Source organism: Bubalus kerabau, chromosome 7 (assembly GCF_029407905.1).
Source record: "Bubalus kerabau isolate K-KA32 ecotype Philippines breed swamp buffalo chromosome 7, PCC_UOA_SB_1v2, whole genome shotgun sequence".
In the NCBI taxonomy this organism is placed as follows: Eukaryota; Metazoa; Chordata; class Mammalia; order Artiodactyla; family Bovidae; genus Bubalus; species Bubalus kerabau.
In genome coordinates this window covers 63,381,473-63,401,093 of record NC_073630.1, presented here as the reverse complement: position 1 = coordinate 63,401,093, position 19,621 = coordinate 63,381,473, and the positions used below count along the sequence as shown (strand labels likewise).

Below are 19,621 nucleotides of genomic sequence, written 5' to 3'. Positions count from 1 at the left end.
GTCTGTTAGCTGCGATTCTCTGTTCTTTGGCAATGCATGGAAGGTCACTGCCAGAGTACAATTCTCAGACTTGCTTGTTTTGTACGTTTCCATGGGTCACCACTCTCTTTTTTCTGGTCAATATCTCTTCGTATGAATGCATCTTCTCAGGAGATGACTGTCTAGTCATCTTCTTGTACTAGGCTACCCAAGTCTTGCCTTAATGATACAAGCCTACCTGAAATTACTTACAAGAGACAATAGTAAGTTTCCAAAAGAAACCCCAGGATATCAGCATTAGCCAATGTCTCAAATTCATAATTCCAAAGTGAACTGAAATGCAACAGAAGGTAATCCCCTAAATTCATTCCATCTTCCTCTAACCACCTCTTCACTTGTACATTATGTCTGTATCTTACAACACTCACATATCTCATGCAAACATCCATCAGAACACTTCTTTGGGGTTTATCATGCCCAAAGTGCTTACCTTGTAAGATTAAATTCACAAACCTCCTCATGAACTCTTCAGTATTCCATTTCCTGTGAAGCTGGACTAGCCCAGTGCACGTGTGCGTGTATGTGTACAATCAGGAACTAGAAGAGTGAGGCTCATGCTTGCTAATTTTTTTTTAACTTTTTGTTGCACCAATCAGCTTGTGGGATTTTAGTTCCCCAACCAGGGACTGAACCCCAGCCCTTGGCAGTGAGAGCATGAGTCCTAATCACTGGTCTGTAAGGGAATTCCCCACACTTGTTATTTTTCTAAAGTCCCAGGAAACTTGACTACCACAGAGTTAACTATCAGTAGGTAATTTCTTTTTTCTTTTTACATCATGGGGCACAGAAAGAGACAGAGGACTTCCTTTCTGTGCCACATGCAAGATCTGTTATCCCATCTTCTCCTTTTAATGATATTCTCCAGGCTGTATTTCAGTGTCTTCTCAACTATGAGTCATCACTGTTTCTCGTGCGTAGAACCGACAGTTCTGGACTCCTAGTTTTTAAGGAGGACAGTAATTCAGAAGCATGTTGTAAGATCTCCCCAGCACAATTCTCCATCTGGGATCATCCAGAGGCCCAGCTCAGTGAGCCACAAGGAGATGGCGAAGGAAGCAGCTTCCCAGTCTATCAGTAGTAGCTGCCATCCTGATGATAAGGATCCCCCGAAAGAAAGTCTGACACGTGGGCTTCCCAATCAGCTGGCACAGCAGGCCCAGTCCGTGCCCTTCAGGGGACAGCCTTACCAGAGGGTACCGCCTCCACAGGGGACATCTGGGTGATGGGAATTCCCCTCCCTGCTGCGCATCCTCCCACCATTGAAACAGGCCTTTCTCCAGAGGTTCAGTGCTTTGTTGGAACGCAAACATCCTTGGAAGGTTACAGTTTTCATATTTATAAGAATGTGTTCAAGTCTTATTCTATTGTCAAAGCCACTTTTGGTTGGAGGAGGAGAAATTTTCACAAAAAAGCAAAAACTGTATACAAAGAGAGGTAAGACACTGGACGATATCTTTTATTGGTGATTAATCCCATTCTGTGGGTCATTCCCTTCTATATCCAGGCGCTTCCTAAACTGGAATAGCACTGGTGGCCTACCAGTCTCCTGTACTGTCTGCAGACTGATAATCTGAAGTGTCATTGATCTCAGTTCTCAATAACACCGTTCATGTGCTCATTCCTCCAATATGTACTGCACTCTAACTACGTGCTGGGCGTTGTACTAAACGCTGCCAGTATTTAGTATTATCAGTTCAGTCGCTCAGCCGTGTCTGACTCTTTGCAACCCCATGAATCGCAGCGCGCCAGGCCTCCCTGTCCATCACCAACTCCCAGAGTTTACTCAAACTCATGTCCATCGAGTCGGTGATGCCATCCAGCCGTCTCATCCTCTGTCGTCCCCTTCTCCTCCTGCCCCCAATCCCTCCCAGCATCAGAGTCTTTTCCAATGAGTCAACTCTTCGCATGAGGTGGCCAAAGTATTGGAGTCTCAGTATAATATAATACTGACTACAGTATTAAAGAAACACTTGGTATTTATTCACTGCACTTGCCCCACAGTGATGTGATATACCATTAGCCCTAGGAAGTATCATTATTCTCAATTTACAGATTAAAAATTTTTTTTCCTTTGGTCATGCCACGTAGGGTCTTAACTCCCCAACCAGGGATTGAACCTGGAGCCACAGCAGTGAAGCACCTAGTCCTAACCACTGTACCACCAGAGAATTCCCTCAGTTTACAGATAAACTGATCAACGTCTAGGAGGTGAAGTCAGAGATCCCCAAATGTGAGAATCCTCAAAATCAGAGTTTGTTTAAAATGTTTTCCTGGGCACCTCACGGGGACATTCACATTCAATAGGTCTGGGAAGAACCAGGGAGGCAATTTTCAAAGTACGAGTCATCAGAAGCAGTCAAATTGGAAAAACAGTGTTACATAGCTAAGTACAGCATTCCCATACAGCTTTTCATTTTACCTTCACAATCTGGAAAATATAATTATTATATTAATATCCCCAGTTTACATGTGAAGCAGCTTTGGCTCACACACACACACACACACAAAATTGTCCCCCCAAAACAAAACCCTAGTCTAGAGGCGAAAGCCCTAATCAGGAGTCAGGATATTTGGGTTCAATTTCATCTCTGTCATTGGCCTTGTAACCAGAAGTAACCACTCACCTCTAGGTGCTTTCTTTCATTGAGTATAAGATAGGAGGGTTTCATTCCAGCTTGAAATGTTATGAAATGTAGATACTACTCCTATTCCAACTCCTTAAGTAGAAATACCTTTTAAATAAGTATACCTAAGTGACTATTTCTCTTCAGGGGAATGCTAAGAGGTAAACTCAGTAAAACAAAGATATATTGCCCCTGAAGCATCAGGTGGATAAACCAAGCCATCCACAGCTCCACTTATTGAGTGCCATGGTGCCTGAGGCAAGCACCTTCATATCTGACCTCGTTTTATCCTCACGATAGTCCCACAAGGAAAATAGTACTATCCCCATTTTACAAATGTGATGACTGAGAGCCAGAGAAATTAAATAACTTGACCCTGCTTAACTCCAAAACCCTGAGCTTTACACCCTGCCTCCACACCTCCAATTCTCTCATGCAGAGAAGATCAGGAAATGGAAGGCAGAATCAAGCTAGTGAACCGTTTCCAGCTCCTAAATCTGGCCTTTAGGCTTGTCTCTTATAAGTGAATTCCCACGATGTTGGTTATTTATGTTAAAACACAAATAGTGTACAGTGGGTTTTAGAACTGCAAAGAAACCCACGTCCAGCTACTTACTGGCTCTCATCTATTGATGTTTGTCACTTTTAGCTATTATAACAAGCTTTTACCAATTGCTTTCTAGAAGCACAGCACTACAGTGGACATTGTGAGAGATTCCTTGCTCTCCTGGAATTTAGCCCATTGTGAAGACAAGATATAGATGCTCGAGTCAGGTAACTAACATTAAAGACATTATGTGCGTGTGTGCTAGGCTACTTCAGTTGTGTCTGACTCTCTGCGACCTCATGGACTGTAGCCCACCAGGCGCCTCTCTCCATGGGATTCTCTAGGAAAGTGTTGCCATTTCCTTCTCCAGGGGATCTTCCCGATCCAGGGTCAGAACCTGAGTCTCTTATGTTTCCTGCATTGGCAGGTGAGTTCTTTACCACTACACTTAATTACTTAATTGGGGTTTCCCAAGTGGCACAGTGGTAAAGAATTCTCCTGCCAGTGTAGGAGATGTAAGACACAGTTTCGATCCCTGGATCAGGAAGATCTATTGCATTAGGAAATGGCAACCTGCTCCAGTATTCTTGCCTGGAAAATTCCATGGACAGCGGAACCTAGCAGGCTACAGTCCATGGGGCCGCAAGAGTTGGATAGGACTGAGCACACATGTGCACACATGCACGCACGCGTGCGCACACACACACAATTAATTAAGTACACCAAAGAGTGAAACAGATCATAAACACTATAGGATTTTAAAAGAATTGGAATTATTTTTAAAAAAAAGAAACAGAAGGAAGGAAGGGGGAAAAAAAGAAAAAAGGATGGAAATGTGCATGGGCTGGGGGCACTGTAAACAACTTGCAAAGGGAAGGGATATAAATATATATATATGGTGGTGGTGGTTGGTGGTTTAGTCGCTAAGTCATGTTGGACTCTTGTGATTCCGAGGACTGTAGCCTGCCAGGCTCCCCTGTCCATGGGATTCTCCAGGCAAGAATACTTGAGTGGGTTGCCATTTCCTTCTCGGGAGATCTCAACCCAGGAATTGAACCTGGGCCTCCTGCATTGCAGGCAGATGACTTACCAACTGAGCCATGAGGGAAGCCCATATATATATATGAGGCTTGTGATCTCATGGACTGTAGCCCACCAGGCTCCTCTCTCCATGGGATTCTCTAGGCAAGTGTTGCCATTTCCTTCTCATTATGGCTGATTGACGTTGTTGTATGGCAAAAACCAACACGACATTGTAAAGCAATTACCCTCCAATTCTTTAATTTTTTTAATTAAAAAAAAAAAGAACTTGCAAGAAAACAGGGCTTAAACTAGGTTTTGAGGAGAAGGATTAAAAAGGTTGGAGATGAAGGAAAAGGTCTTCTAGGCAAGTGGAACTGCCTAAGGATTCCCAGGGGAAGTGACCTAGACGAGAGTCTCAAGGGGAGAGGATTTGGAAGGGTAACAAGAAAGGGATTGGCCTGTGTAAAAGCACAGAGGACTGAGAGCAAAGATGTGCTTAAGAACAAAGTGGATCAGCATGCCTGGACCCTAGACCAGAGCTGAGGAAATGATAGGAAAAGAGAATGAGAAGGTAGACCTTGCGCCCGTAAGAAACTGAAAGCTACTGAAGGCTTTTGGGTGGGGTAATAAGTTCAAATTACTGCCTAGGGTGATTGGTCCAGCTTTAAAACAAGTAAAATGGTTTTTCCACTCAACATACAAAATATATATATTGGGGGGTCTATATACTAATATACAAAGATGAATAGAACACAGTTCCTATTCTTAGGAAATAGCCAATCCAGTGAGAAAAGATCACCAATTACAAGATAATGTAAGTTGTTCCTTAATTTAATTTATGACATTATCTGTGGCAGGCATTGTTAGTTTTCTACTCAATATCTGAGCCTCTCTTTGTCATTAATAATAGAATCCAGGACTTCCCTGGTGGCCCAGTGGCTAAGACTCCACACTCCCAATGCAAGGGGCCTGGGTTCAATTTCTAGTTAGGAAATTAAACTCCATATGCTACAACTAAAGACTCCATATGCCGCAAGGAAGATCAAAGAACCTGCATGTCGGAACTAAGACACGGTGTAGCTAAATACATCAATAATATTTTCCTAAAAATAGAATTCAATTTTGTTGCAAGACAATGTGCAAGACCTTAGGCAATGGACCATGCTTGGCCTAAGCCACCATTTCTCAACCTTTTTTTCATTATCATTTGCCTCAAAGCATTTTTAGACACTTTTTTCCTAATCATGCCACTCATTAAAATTTAATATCATAAATGTACTCTATGTATTGCAAGCATACCTGTGCTTTATACATAAAAAGAGTAATATCTTTCTTCTGCCCCTCCTCCTCACCAATAAACAATTCTCCCCCATAGGAGTTATCATCATCATCATCCCATCTACCCTCACCCCATCCCTACCCATACCTCCTCCTACTACACTCCCCACTTGCCTCCCTGTTGGGAATGCATAGCCTAAGACAATTATGTAACAATTCTACTTCCTGTTTCCTCACCCTCCTCACACCTGGGCTGGGCATGTAACCCAGTCCTAGCAATGACAAGATAGTTGATATCTGTTTAGGAGATCTCTGGGAAAACTCTTGTTTTCCTAGAAAATGCAGCAGCCACTGCCAGATCAGCCTCCTTTTTACCATCACCCAACTCTACGACTTAATGGAGGCACAAGATCTCTCATCCTGCAGCCCTGATGACACTCGGGAAAACGGCAGAGGCACTATCATTGAGCCCTGCACCAGGGGCAGGGGCACAGGCCTCCAGACTTCTGGCTATGAGGGAGAAATGAATCCAGATTTTTTGTAAGCTATTGTTAGGTATCGTGCAACTTGCAGCTGAAAGCTCTGCTAACTGATATGTTGTGTGTCTCACGAACCATAACTTGTCTAACATAACCATGAATTACTGTTAAACCAAAGCCAGAGAGAGAAGCACAAACAAAAGCAAACAAAAATGTGATCAGAAATATTAAGCAGTCAAACAGGAGATTTTGTTCATGTTTTAAAGGAAAATGCTTTCCTTCACTTATCAACTTTTCAAATAAACGTTAAAGCATTTGAAAGAATATTTAGCATTTGAAACAAATAAACTTTAAGATATCTGTTACTGTGCAGAAAAATGGTCATGAAAGGCTACAAGATAATTTTGCTACTTTATAACAAATGATTTGCCTAGTAGGTATCTTTCAAAATATTTAAAAGTCAATTATTTCTAAATTAAATATTTAAGAAACATAAGGAATATGTGCTTCTTAAAGGATCCCTCTGGGAATCTTTTCCCATGTTAAAAAATTTTTAGATAAACATCTATATTCATCATTTGAATATCGTGTATTTTACTTAAATTCTGATACTAGTTAAAGTTAATTCTCGTATTTTAAAAACATAAATCAAACCTATTTAATAACTCCAAAATCTCTCATAAAAGTGATTTTCAAGGTTCAAGATAAAAGAAACTTGAAATCCCTTTAAAGCTAAAGCTCATTTAAATCTTAAACGATAACATTTAATTATAGGCTTAGGACTATCAAGCACTAGGTTTTCTTCAAGATGTCAAAATAATTCTCACATCAAAATCATTTTACTAGTTTCACTATTAACCTCACACCATAAATTGACTTTCTTTTAAAAAGATTTTTTCCTTTTTATTATAAAAATAATATATGCAAATCACAGAAAATATAGGAAACATAAAAACCATATATAATTTTATCATACACTAGATGATAACTTTTAACATACTGGTTTATCTACTTCATATTCTGAATTCATGTAAGAATATATAAGCCTTTTTAAATAAAAATATATGATTTTAAACTCTGATTTTTTTCTCACCTATTAAACATTCTTCAAAAAATTATTGTGTTGAAAAGCTTTGCTTTTATAGTAAAACACTTGCTGTTTTCTTAGGATCAATTCTTAGAAGCAGTCACAGGATAGGAACATTTTAAGGCTATTCCTTCAGACTGCCCAGTTACTTGCAATTTTTCTTAAAAGAATGGCCTTTCCATAGCCACCTAAAGTAATTTAAAATAATAATTTAGAACAGAGCATATTACATGGTGAATAGAAGGATCATTCAACTCTTTTTCCCTGACTGGAGATATTATTTATAAATTGTACTTTGGCCTTTATTTTACAGGAAAAGGAAAAACTTGATAATAATTTAAAAGTTCATCAAACTCTTAAACAAACTCTGATGAACTCAAAGAGTTCATCAAACTCTTTGAAGGCAAGTGAATTTGCTTTGTTATTTACCCTACATTTTTGTAATTACTTTGTTAAAGATCTAGTATGTAAGAATCATTAAGCACTTTCAAAACTGTCAAAAGAAACAAGCAATTATAACCGGTAGGTAAAATAATGAAATACATACCTTTTGAGAAATAAAACCAGTCACGACCAAATATATAAAGGAGCACTAACACTGAAAACTCCAAACAGGGTAAATGTAGGAAAAATTTTAAATATGATCACTTCAGCCCTCTAAAGAAAAGAACAATGAATCCGAGGGAGCTTCAAGATAATATAACTTCATAAGATTGACTGGTCACAGATCGGAAGAAAAAGTTGAACATGAGCTTAAGCTGAAAAGGCTGGTGACTTGTCTTCTTGAGTGCAATTGCACAATTTAGTTTCTAAACTGAAAACCACAAGAGTCTAGCCCCTGTTGGAAGACAAAACTTTTGTTTTTCCTTCCATATTTGTGTGTGTTGGGTCTTTCCTGGATGACATATCAAACGGGTAGCCCTTGGGGAAATCCAAAACTATTGGTTTGGGTTTTCAACGTTTGGTCCAAGTTTTACGTAGAACTTCCCTGTCACGATGCCAAAACTGCCTATGTGTTTTCATGGCTCTAGAATTTAATAGAAACATTGCCATAATCTACATCTTGAAATCTCTTTTCCTGAGATGTAGAGAACAAAAAGGAAGAAAAGATACCTATGGGAGTCAGCAAAGTTGCTTGCCCATCATTAATTCAATTGATCCATTTAATCATCAGCTATATTTCTCTTATGTTAAGAAGCAACATTTAAGCACCTTTCTATAGTTTCTGCACATTTTGGAGGGAAAGCACTAGCCTGATGGTGTTTTTAATATGTGAAAACCTAAATACTCATAAAATATATACATATATATTTAGGTTAAAAGCATATGCTACATTTTTTACAAATATGTGTTACTATTTTCCTTCTCCAAGGGACCTTCCCAACCCAGGGATGGAACCCATGTCTCCTGCAATGGCAGGTAGATTCTTTACCTCTGAGCCACCAGGGAAGCCCATTATAAAGTCAACATCATTACAGATATTTCTAATATTACCAGATAGTTTGTGTCTAGGAATAGAGTGACAATATCATTTGTCATATCAACAAATGTAGGAAATTGTGGTACTGTCAACATGTAAGGTTTTTCTGCCTTTCCCCTCCTATTTCCTGTATATATCTCCAACACCCTCTTCTACTTCCTTATTATAGCCAGAGGAAGAGAGAGAGTGAGTGAATGACTATCGATATAAATTGCAGCAAGTTATAGTCCAAAGTCATTGGAGCTTAAGGAAAGTCAGGTTTTATCCCCCCAAAAAATATACCAAAGGGATTTCTGAACTCTTTAAGGGTATTTGCAGCAGATGACAATGGTCTTACATTATTTAAATTTGAATCCCAATACATGGCCCTCCTTTGTTAGAAGGATTAATCACAGGCATTCTTATACTTCTTAATCATGGTTGAGATCATTTTCAGCTCAAGATTGGAACAAAGACAGGTAGAATTTTTTGTGGCAACTGAGAAAAAGCACATGATAAGATATGTGTATTTATTTTTATTTTTTTGTGTGTGTGCTTAAGAAGGAGGCACCTGGAATAGCACTAGGGAAAACAAAGGAAAAGTAGGGATTCTACTTTTCAAAGGAGCCTCTGAAAAGAAAGGAAAAGTATGGAGAAAAAGACAAATGTCAGTCAGTTTCCCACATCAGCAATTAGGTTGCTAGGCAGAATGCTGAAGCAGGGGAAGCAATCTGCAGGAGAAAAGGGGAAGAAGAGTTTGCCAGTGGCCTTTGGAGCACATGGGATATTTCTGTTTTCTGAGCTGTAACTGAGAATTCTATGATGCAATATTATTATTTAAATGCATTAAATGTATTAGGGCCTTCCCAGGTAGCTCAGTAGGTAAAAAAAATCCACCTGCAATGCAGAAGATGCAGGAGACTTGGGTTCAATCCCTGGGTCGGGAAGATTCCCTGGAGGAGGGCATGGAAACCCATTCCAGTATTCTTGCCTAGAGAATCCTTTGGACAGGGGAGCCTGGCAGGCTACAGTCCACTGAGTCACAAAGAGTCACACACAACTGAAGCGACTGACCAGGCACACATGCAAAAGTATTAAATTAAAATACACTTAATGAGGACTTCCCTGGCAGTACAGTGGCTAACATTCTATGCTCCCAATGCAGAGGGCACAGTTTCAATCCCTAGTCAGGGAACTTGTATCCTGCACACTGTGGGCATGGCCAAAAATAATAATAATAAAATACACAGAATACATCAAAAAACACATTGAATACACTGAATTGAAATTGGCAGGAGCTGTAGTCATGGGTTTATAATAATTAAAATGGTTGTAGAAGGTGAAGTACACGAATTACTTAAATATATATTGGTATTTGTTACAGATTTTCCTATTCTACCTCAAAGAAAGATGTATAATCCTTACATTATGCCAAACCAAGAGAAGCCTGATTCAATATCACAATTTCACTAATTTCACAATTTGTTAAGCCAATTGTATATACTTTATCTCTAGAGGGTTGAAGATGGTGCAATTCCCCTCCCCATACTGTATCTCCCCCACTCTCAAGTCTCCTGCATCTCATTATCACTTTCAACAGAGTTGACCAGTTTAAACAGATGAATTTGGGATAAATCTCCATACCCTGCCTAAGTCCCTATCACCGTCCAAGTGGACAGTACATTAACAAAGGCATGAACTTTCAACCAAAAACACCTACTTCCCCAAATTGCAAGTCAGATACCCATTAATGGAAGATGGCTAACTGGGCTTCTGTGGTCTAGAGGCTACACAGGAAAAGTACTATCTCCAAAATCAGGGCCCTAACAGATGTTCAGCTTCAGATAGGAAAACCAACATTTCACACTCCGAAGTGATCACATTACACACAAGCTAATAATGCCTTTTGCCTCTAAAAGTAGCCTGGCTGGGTATCCAGTACTCATTGAGCACCACTCGCTACACTCTGGAGTTGGCTAGATCGGTATTTAAAACCTGCCTGCATTTCTTGTGCCGAGTAGGTACCACAGAACAGTCAGTAAGACATTAAAGTAGAATCTTAGAGACTATTTTCCTGAATGGCTACTGATCTTGGCCTCACATAAGAGAATTTAGAATTAAGGACTTAGAATATTGTTTATATATACTCTGACAAGAACCAGCTCTAGCCCCACATGTTTACCCAGCTTAAGGATCCAGTGCTATAAAACTACATGTGTACCTGCCCTCTTGTCCTCTTTTTACTGTCAATTTTTCTCTCTAGCAGCTAAGTCCAACATCAGCAATGACCAGGATTTTTGCAACTTCTGCAAGGCCTCCTCTGTTGCATTGACAGTCTCTGAGCAGGATTTCTTAATATGAGGCATCTGGACTACTGATCTTCCATGGATGCACTCTGAATGTTAGTTGCTCAGTTATGTCCGACTCTTTGCAACCCCATGGACTGCAGCCCGCCAGGCTCCTCTGTCCAGTGGAATTCTCCAGACAAAATACTAGGGTGGGTTGCCATTCCCTTCTACAGGAGATCTTCCTGACCCAGGGATCAAACCCGGCTCTCCTGCATTGCAGGCAGATTCTTTACCATCTGAGCCACCAGGGATGCACTCTAGAGGATATCCCTAAATCTCCTAGAAGTGTATGACAAATATGCAGTTTCTATACATGGGCTTTTTTCTCAGGGATATGGTCTTTGGTTCTCATCAGATTCTCAGAGGAATTTATGAACATCCTGAGAGACTAGTGCCCTGATGATAGGGAATATGAAATATTTTTTTTAATTGAAGAATTTTAGCATAAAGTAGAAAAACCCCAAAATATTAAAGATGATTTGAGAGCTTATTACTGTCACTAAAGTTTTAAAGCCAGGTGAAATCAATAATCTCAGTACCGATGGCTTCTGCTACTGCGATGCGTTTACTTCAATATGTTTATTTTATGATACATACGTTGTTATTATGGCACATGTCTGATGTTATTACTTTGAGGGCTATAGTTTTCTATATAAAATACTACATTTCATCAAACATCAGGCTTTCTTTACCTCTTTAATGTGATATTATTATACACTACAGCTCAAACATTTTCTAAACACGGCAATGTGTATTCTCCTTCAGGTTTATGCTTGATGATCACTTCCCAATGATTTGAAATAGAATATTCATGGGTCTTCAACTCTCCATTTGACCATTTTTCTTTGTGCTTCCTTCTTGTAGTTCCCCTGCTCATAGCTGCTTTCAGTTGGTCCAAATGCCTGTAGAAGGGAATTTTACGGCATAATTTACATTCCCCTTTAAGGGGTATCACGAGTGTGGCCTCCTGTTTTTAGTTTGTTTCCATAGATTCAACACAATAGTTTGTCCCTTTGGGGCTTTCTCTGTTGTCACCCCTCTTTTTGATCCTAAGCCTCAAGGTATTAGTAGGCTTGCTCCCAAACACACACACACACACACACACACACACACACACGCATGCACATTCTCTAAGCCAACCCAAACTATCACCTTTAATCCATTAGCATTTCTCAAAGTATGATATGCAGACCATTTGTTTCAGAATCTTTATGAGGCCAGAGGACTAGTTAAAAATATTCCTGCCAACCTCCAGACCAATTGGATCAGAATCCATGGAGGTAAAAGCTGCTTTTGTTAATACATCCCCCATCCATCCAGCTGAGATTAGAGAACCCATGACTTACAAGAATCATTTTCTTCCTGATTGAGCCCTATTGTTTTGAGATCTAAATGGAACTACTTTCATACTCATCTGACTTGCCTCTGAGATCAGCATCTCTTTGTCTTTTCCTAAGAAATCTTCTTCCCTCTCTCTTGCCTTTGACAGTAGCTTTTCTCTGGGCTCTTCCTCAATCTCCACAGGCAGCCAGTGGCTCCTTTCTTCCAGAGCTGCCCTAAGGAAACCCCCTTAGCATCCACCACTTCAGACTGCCTGGATCCTAACACCACTTATGATACCTCACCTGGGGTTCACAGCACATATTTGCATGTCAAAAGCAAGCCCCATCTGGCCCACAAAACTCCTCTTAGCCTTGCCCTTAAATATTAAGACTACTTAAAACTGCTTATTTACAGTCTTTCTCCGCATTTTTAAGGCACACACCACTCCTACAATACATGAACTAAAAACAAAATTCTAGTATCTCACCATTCTAACATAAATGCTTTATTTTTTGGGGTTCACATTTCATCCTTATTCATAACAAAACCAGAATGTGACATGAAAACTGTAATCCTGATTTTCTAATTTAACACCATATCAAATATATTTTCATAGCTACTGTTAATGATGACCTTTAAGACTATAAAATATTGCACAGATATTAGTGCTGCCAGATCACTTTTGGTTATTATTTAGGCTATTTTTGGATTATTCTGTCCTAATAACAATACAGTGTCATAATAACAATACATAATGAACAATACAGTTCATGCATGTTACTATTTTCCTTCTTTGAATTATTTATTTAGAATAAATTCCCAGAGGTAGAATTAATGGATCAAAGTGTATGAGCATTTGGATAGCTCTTGACACATATTGCCAAGTTGCCATGGTTGTATTTTATACATTTCCTAAGCAATATGCTGGTAAATGTTTATTTAATAGATTTTTCTCAAAGGAAAAGAAAAAAGGGTGGAGTTTGATTTATAGCATTTGCCAATTTTGTGGTATAAATACCCCTATCGGGTCCAATTACAAGTTCTGAACATGATATCACTTAATACAGATGTTTCATAGCATCATTATATGATATATTGATATAATATATATATCACATCATTATAATATTTCTATCACACAGATAAATTGGAGACGATAACTTCAAAAGCACAGATGACAGAAAAATATTGTAAATAATAGGAGTAATAAGTTTTTTGAATATTACATTTATTTTTAATATAAATTATTGAACTGGGATTTATAGAATTTAATTTTCAATAGTGACTGTTTAACAACTGGTTTGGAAATTTTCTGGAATAACACAATCAGTTCTTGCAAGCAAGTACAGGCTCCCACATATATCTCACTAGATATTGCCTATATCTCACTAGATATTTTGCAAAAGCACACCTTTTTTTTTTCATGGAAGCCATTGAAAATTCACCTGATTCCATCTGTGCCATAAGCAATAGCCATGCTTTTAAGTTAGCAAATTATGATAATGCATAATGAATAAAACATAATCCAAAAAAAAAAAAAGAGAGAGAGAGAGAAGAACAGGAAGTCTATGTGAGTAAATTCATTCTGCCCACTCTCCCCCAATTTGGGTAATACACTCTTCATCCATTCATTTTACTGGTGTTTTTCCATGGGTCACCTATTAAAAAGCACTCAATCATTTATTTACTTGAACAATGACTGAATGGATAACTATATGTAGTTCTCATGGCACATATTATGAGAACCATATTGATGTTACCTAACCACTGTCTTCGTTGGTTTTCTTTTCTACGAAATGGGGAAGAGGTCACTGCTGACTTCAGTTTTACAGGAAACTAATGTAGTGATTAGAAGACTTCAACTTATGCTCAAAGAAGCAATCAAGTATTCCGTAATGCTTTGAAATTTTCTTCCAAAAGTAATTCATTAGTATTGTGTTTTACTGGAAGAGAGACGTGGGAGAGTGATTTGGCACTATCTCATGTGAAAGCCGCATTGGAGAAAGAAATGGCAACCCACTCCAGTGTTCTTGCCTGGAGAATCCCAGGGACGAGGGAGCCTGGTGGCCTGCTGTCTATGGGGTCACACAGAGTCGGACACAACTGAAGCAACTTAGCAGCAGCAGCAGCAGCATGTGAAAGCAAATTCCTGTCTTTGGGCTTTCCGTGAGTGACACTGAATAGTCTCTACACGTCTATAACACTTCAGGATTTTTCAAGTAGCACCCTACATTTTCAAGTTAACATGTAAATATGGTTAACAAAAACTCTAAACATACATACTTGACCAAATCATCCCACTTCCAGAAATTCTCCTAAGAAATAAATTCGAAACAAAGGAAAATGCTTTTGTGTGATATTAACAAGGGCTTCCCTGGTGGCTTGGACGGTAAAGAATCTGCCTATAATGCAGGAGACCTGGTTTCAATCCCTGGGTCAGGAAGATCCTCTGGAGAAGAGAATGGTTACCCACTCTAGTATTCTTGCCTGGAGAATTCCATGGGCAGAAGAGCATGGCAGGCTATATAGTCCATGGGGTCACAAAGAGTTGGACATGACTAAACAACTAACACACACGCACGTTACTAGCAATAGAGGGAAGATGGTTTTACCTCTTTTCAGCACTTACTCAACTTACCATCTCGGTGCTGGGGCCCTGGTAGGAGAGTTTTGGATCAATGGCTCCCAAATGCTCACCTATAGAACAATTGTCTCTAAGTCACTTGAGTGGGGAAAAAATGTGTATTTTTATCACACAGATTCCTGGACCTGACTCCAGGACTGGGGTGTGATACAAGAGAATTGCTATTTTTGAAAATCTTCTCAAAGGGTTTTGATGTCCAGCCAACTTGAGGAACTATGATTCCAGGCCAAAACCAGACAAATCAAACCGTCTCTGAACAATGATCCAAATCTGGAAACAGTATGATGACTTTCTACACGAGGCATCAAGAAGTTGCTTAGGGCATTCAAGCAGCAGTTGGAGTCAAATGACTGAAAAGCCTCAGAGGAGAAGCCTTAATTCTGGCACCTTCCACGTCCCTCTGTTCATCCTTTCCATCTCTGATCCCCACCCCTCACTGCCCAGCCCAGCATTCGATACTGTGAGGCTGCTTTGTAGCATGTTCCACTTTGGTATCCATCTGAACTTGTGTCCTCCCTTTACATACACAAAGCCCCCAAATTTCCACCCTGAGAATATAGTGGAGCTCTATTAAAAAAAAATTATGATAAAACCAAAATAATCTACATGTGCAGTTGAGAATCTCCTGCATAATGAGTATACTGGCCATATACCCATTTTTAAAGGGCGTTTTCTAAAGCCAAAAGAATCTCTGATCTGGAGAGCAGAATGGGAAAGCAAGATGCTTTTTAATCTTGGCTTTTGTCCAGATCCAAGCATCCAGAATTTAAATAAGCACTATGGGCATTCATTGTCAAAATGGTCCAGATTCCTAAATAGAAATGGATTTTTAGCAGTGCCTTCTCAGCACTAAAATTAAAATACATAATTTCACTTAAACAGCCCAAGCAAGTTACTCATTTATCTCTAATTCCAAGTACTCTATAATTCCACCCAAAGCATTCAGTGAGCATCAACCACAGATGTCCACAAATAGTATAGCAGTCACTCAGAGAGTTGTCTTATAAGTCTGAGAATTTGCTAAGGAAAGGCTTAAAAAATCTATTTCTAATCTTGTTTCCCTTTTCTCATGTACATTACCACTGTAATACATCTAACCCTGTGCCTTGTCTATTCTTAGTGCTAAAAAAAATGTTAAATCTCAGCCTCTACCTATCAATCCCACTTTCCTTTGAAAGGAATACTGGCATTAAAAAAGTAACTTTACAGATATGTTGTTCCTAAGCCAGGGACCATGCCATCTTCATTCTAGTATCCCCATTCTTGATAAGAATTGTAATAGCTACACTTACTGAGAGTTTATTTTATCCCAGGCACTAGGCTAAATGCTTTACATGTTTTTATCTCTTTTATCCCTACAACCAACCTCTGAAGTAGATATTTTAATTTATTGTTAGAGCTACTTTACATATTTTTTTTAATGAGGATTAAAGAAGTTAAGTAATGTGTCTGAGGTTCTCATAGGTGAGAAGCAACAGCACCAGGATTCAACACAAGGCAATCTAGCTCCAAAGTCTGGGTTTGTATTCTGGAAGGTGCTTTCATTATTATGTGGATGCAGATATTTCATAGTCCGGGGAAAAAAGTATTCAGAATCATTAGGGAAAGAACTGCAGCATATCCACAACTTATCATTCAGACACACCAAGGAAGTAACAGATGAGATTTGGGGTCTGACTGTTGAAGAATGGAGACTTGCTTATAATCAGTCAACCAGCTTGTCCGCTCAAGAGGAAGTCTACTTCAATTACCAAATGATTGAAGGGTCTCCTTAGCAGGTTGTAACCAAAAATGGAGGTCTTATAGGTACCGTAAGCCACACAAATCTTTCTCTGCATTAACAATGTACAAGGGGAAGACAGTAGAGGGAGGGCAAGTGGGGAATCACAGATGTGGGAGATACATGAGGAAGCCCGGAGCATGAACAAGCAAGGATCCCGAGGCAACCTTGCACATGGAATTGTTAGAGCTATAAGTGCTGAGAAAGAAGTGCCCAAAGGGCTAAGAATACTAGACAGCCACTGAATGGAGTAGACTCTTCTCCTCAGCAGCCTTGCCTCTCTAGGTCTTCCATAACCCATCTACACCTTAATTTTTCAACCTTATTTCCTACCAAAGTGTAAAACAAGCTTTCATCTTTTCTCAGGTCAATTTCCTTAAGTGGGATGGTCATCTTCTAGTCAGTCTCACCTTTGTGCCTTTGCCCACACAATTTTTCCAGTGTGAATTAACCCCCTTTCCATCTACTCAAATCTCTCATCTTTCCAAGTCCTGTGTCTTTCAGACTACTCGAGCTTTCCCTCAAATCTCATTCTCAGAATTCCTATAACTCTTACAACCTATGGTCATTCCATCTATTCCTTAATTCCCATCTTGCACTGCTTCCTGGATTTTAGTTCTTATCACATCTACTAGATCCTTCAAAATAGAGAATCTTTACATTTCTCTTACATTCTTCATAGCACCAGTTTAGAATCAACAAGTGATAATCAACTACTTGCTGCTTTCTTGAATATTTCAATATTAGCTTTAATTTAGTAAAGAAACCCAAACCAGTGATTTCTCTAACTTTATTTAGTTACAACCCAGGCTACCAAGTGGTACCTCACAGCATATCTCCAAATCAGACCACTTCAAAAAACTAAATTTGATTTCATTTAAAAATATGTACTTATACATCAAATATCACTTTTAGAAAAAGGGACTTTAGCATTGAGAATAGGTGAAACCAACAAGCTAGGAATTTCAGATATGAATCTACATCATTTGGATTTTGGTTCTGTTTCTTTTCTGAATTAGAAAATTTTTAAACTCATATTTTCACAGTTTAGAGGATCTTTGGATTTACTTCATCAAACAGGATGATATTTAAACTATCAAAATATTTGAACTCAATCATAGCCAATTATAAGCATATGAATTCTCTAGGAGACTATCTGGAAAACCAAAAAGCCAACTATATAATGTTTGATGTTTCAGAAACTAAATGCATCCTGTTAGACTTGGGCAGGCATGGGGAGTAGATGGATATCAGACTAACTCCCTTTGCCTGAGTAACACAGTTCTATACTTCACAACAAGTTGAACAGAGTAATCACTATGTTGAATCTATAGTAAAAGCTAAATAAAATCAGAAAGATTTCTTTTGACAGTGAATAAATATTTTTAAAGAAGTCAAAGTCTTACCTGTTGTAGAATGCCGAAGAAATTTCTTGACACCAAAATGACTGACTCCGGAAGCCAAATTTGTTCAGTGCAGGTAAGTAAAAACAAAAGCAGCCCAAGCCATTTCACTGCTAAGATTTCCTTCTAGGATCTATCTTTTCTTGCATTGGAAGACCTAAAATTTTGAGAGCTGGGCTGGTAGAGAATCAAACCCAAGATGATTGGGTTTGGTGTGAGTGGTGACTGAGGCAGCAGGAACAATCCGAATGTGACAAAAGAGATTAGCAAGTTCCTGTGCATAAGTCAATTTCCTGTAGCTGGCTTCTCCGAAGAGAGGGTTTCATTTGTGTGGGTTTAGTGATGTGTGTATGTGTGTGTGCACGTGTGTTTTCCTCCATGACAATATGAAAACTTCCCCAGATGAGGGACAGAATAAGACCTTTGCTGTATGGCAGATTTGTGTTGAATTTATCACTTCTCGGGGGACCATTTCCCACTCCCCTTTCCCCAGTTTCCCACCAGCAAACCACCTACTTAAAATTGTGGAAAGGAAAAGTAAAAAACCAAGATGATTCCTTAAGGAAGTGAAACAAACCAAGGGAAAAAAAAAAAAAAGGCCACAGGGCCACTCCACAGACTGGTCTTGGTTCATTGAAACTTAGGAAAAAGCACCTTATATCTTCAAGTCAACTTGGTGAACATACTGACTATGGAGGGAAAGCGGTAGGTGGGTGATTCACTTTGTTTTATTAATAACTACCAAACAGCAATCTGAAAAGGACAGACTCAGCCTTAGTGAGAGCTCAGACAGCCCCGCCACACATTTACCCTTGGATGGACCCACACCTGTGTTGTGAGATACGTGACTAAGAGTTGTTTTCAGACTCCTCGGAGTTTCATTACTTGCCTCCAAACCCAAATTTACACGTCTGCCTCCAGTGCAATCCAGGTGTAGAGACCATCTGCACATACTTAGATTATGACTGAGTTGCCTGTACCAATACATTTAACTTTCATGATGTGGTCACAGTCTCCCCCCTACACCCGCCTCAAATCCCTAACTAATCAATGCTACCTCCCAGGGTGAAGTCTTTGTCAAAATGCCACACGCCAAAAGGATAAAATCAACTCCACTCAAGTTAACAAGCATTTATAGAACCCCTACTGTGTGCAAAGTCCAGTGCTAGGGTAGGGGAGGGTGCTGCTGCTGCTGCTGTGCTGCTAAGTCGCTTCAGTCGTGTCCGACTCTGTGCGACCCCATAGACGGCAGCCCACCAGGCTCCCCCATCCCTGGGATTCTCTAGGCAAGAACACTGGAGTGGGTTGCCATTTCCTTCTCCAATGCATGAAAGGGAAAAGTCAAAGTGAAGTCGCTCAGTTGTATCCAACTCTTAGCAACCCCATGGACTGCAGCCTACCAGGCTCCTCCGTCCATGGGATTTTCCAAAATGGAATCTCTCACTCATAATGGTCAAAGTCAAGTGAAGGGGAAAGATGGGGATATAAAGGAAATGCTGTGAGTCAGGATCTATTTATAAATCTCACTCCAGGGACTTCCTGGGCAGTCCAGTGGTTAGGACTCTGCATTTCCACTGCAGGGACACA

At 39.5% G+C, this 19,621-nt stretch overlaps 1 protein-coding gene across 1 annotated transcript in view; it reads right to left on the bottom strand.

Annotated features, from left to right (window-relative positions):
• Positions 1-18,186, bottom strand: part of RHOH (ras homolog family member H) — a 41,634-nt gene extending 23,448 nt beyond the window's left edge. The window contains exon 1 of the mRNA XM_055587456.1: positions 18,038-18,186. The gene's annotated coding sequence lies outside the window, so the exon portion shown is untranslated. The remainder of the gene's footprint in view (positions 1-18,037) is intronic.
• Between the last annotated feature and the right edge of the window lie 1,435 nt (positions 18,187-19,621).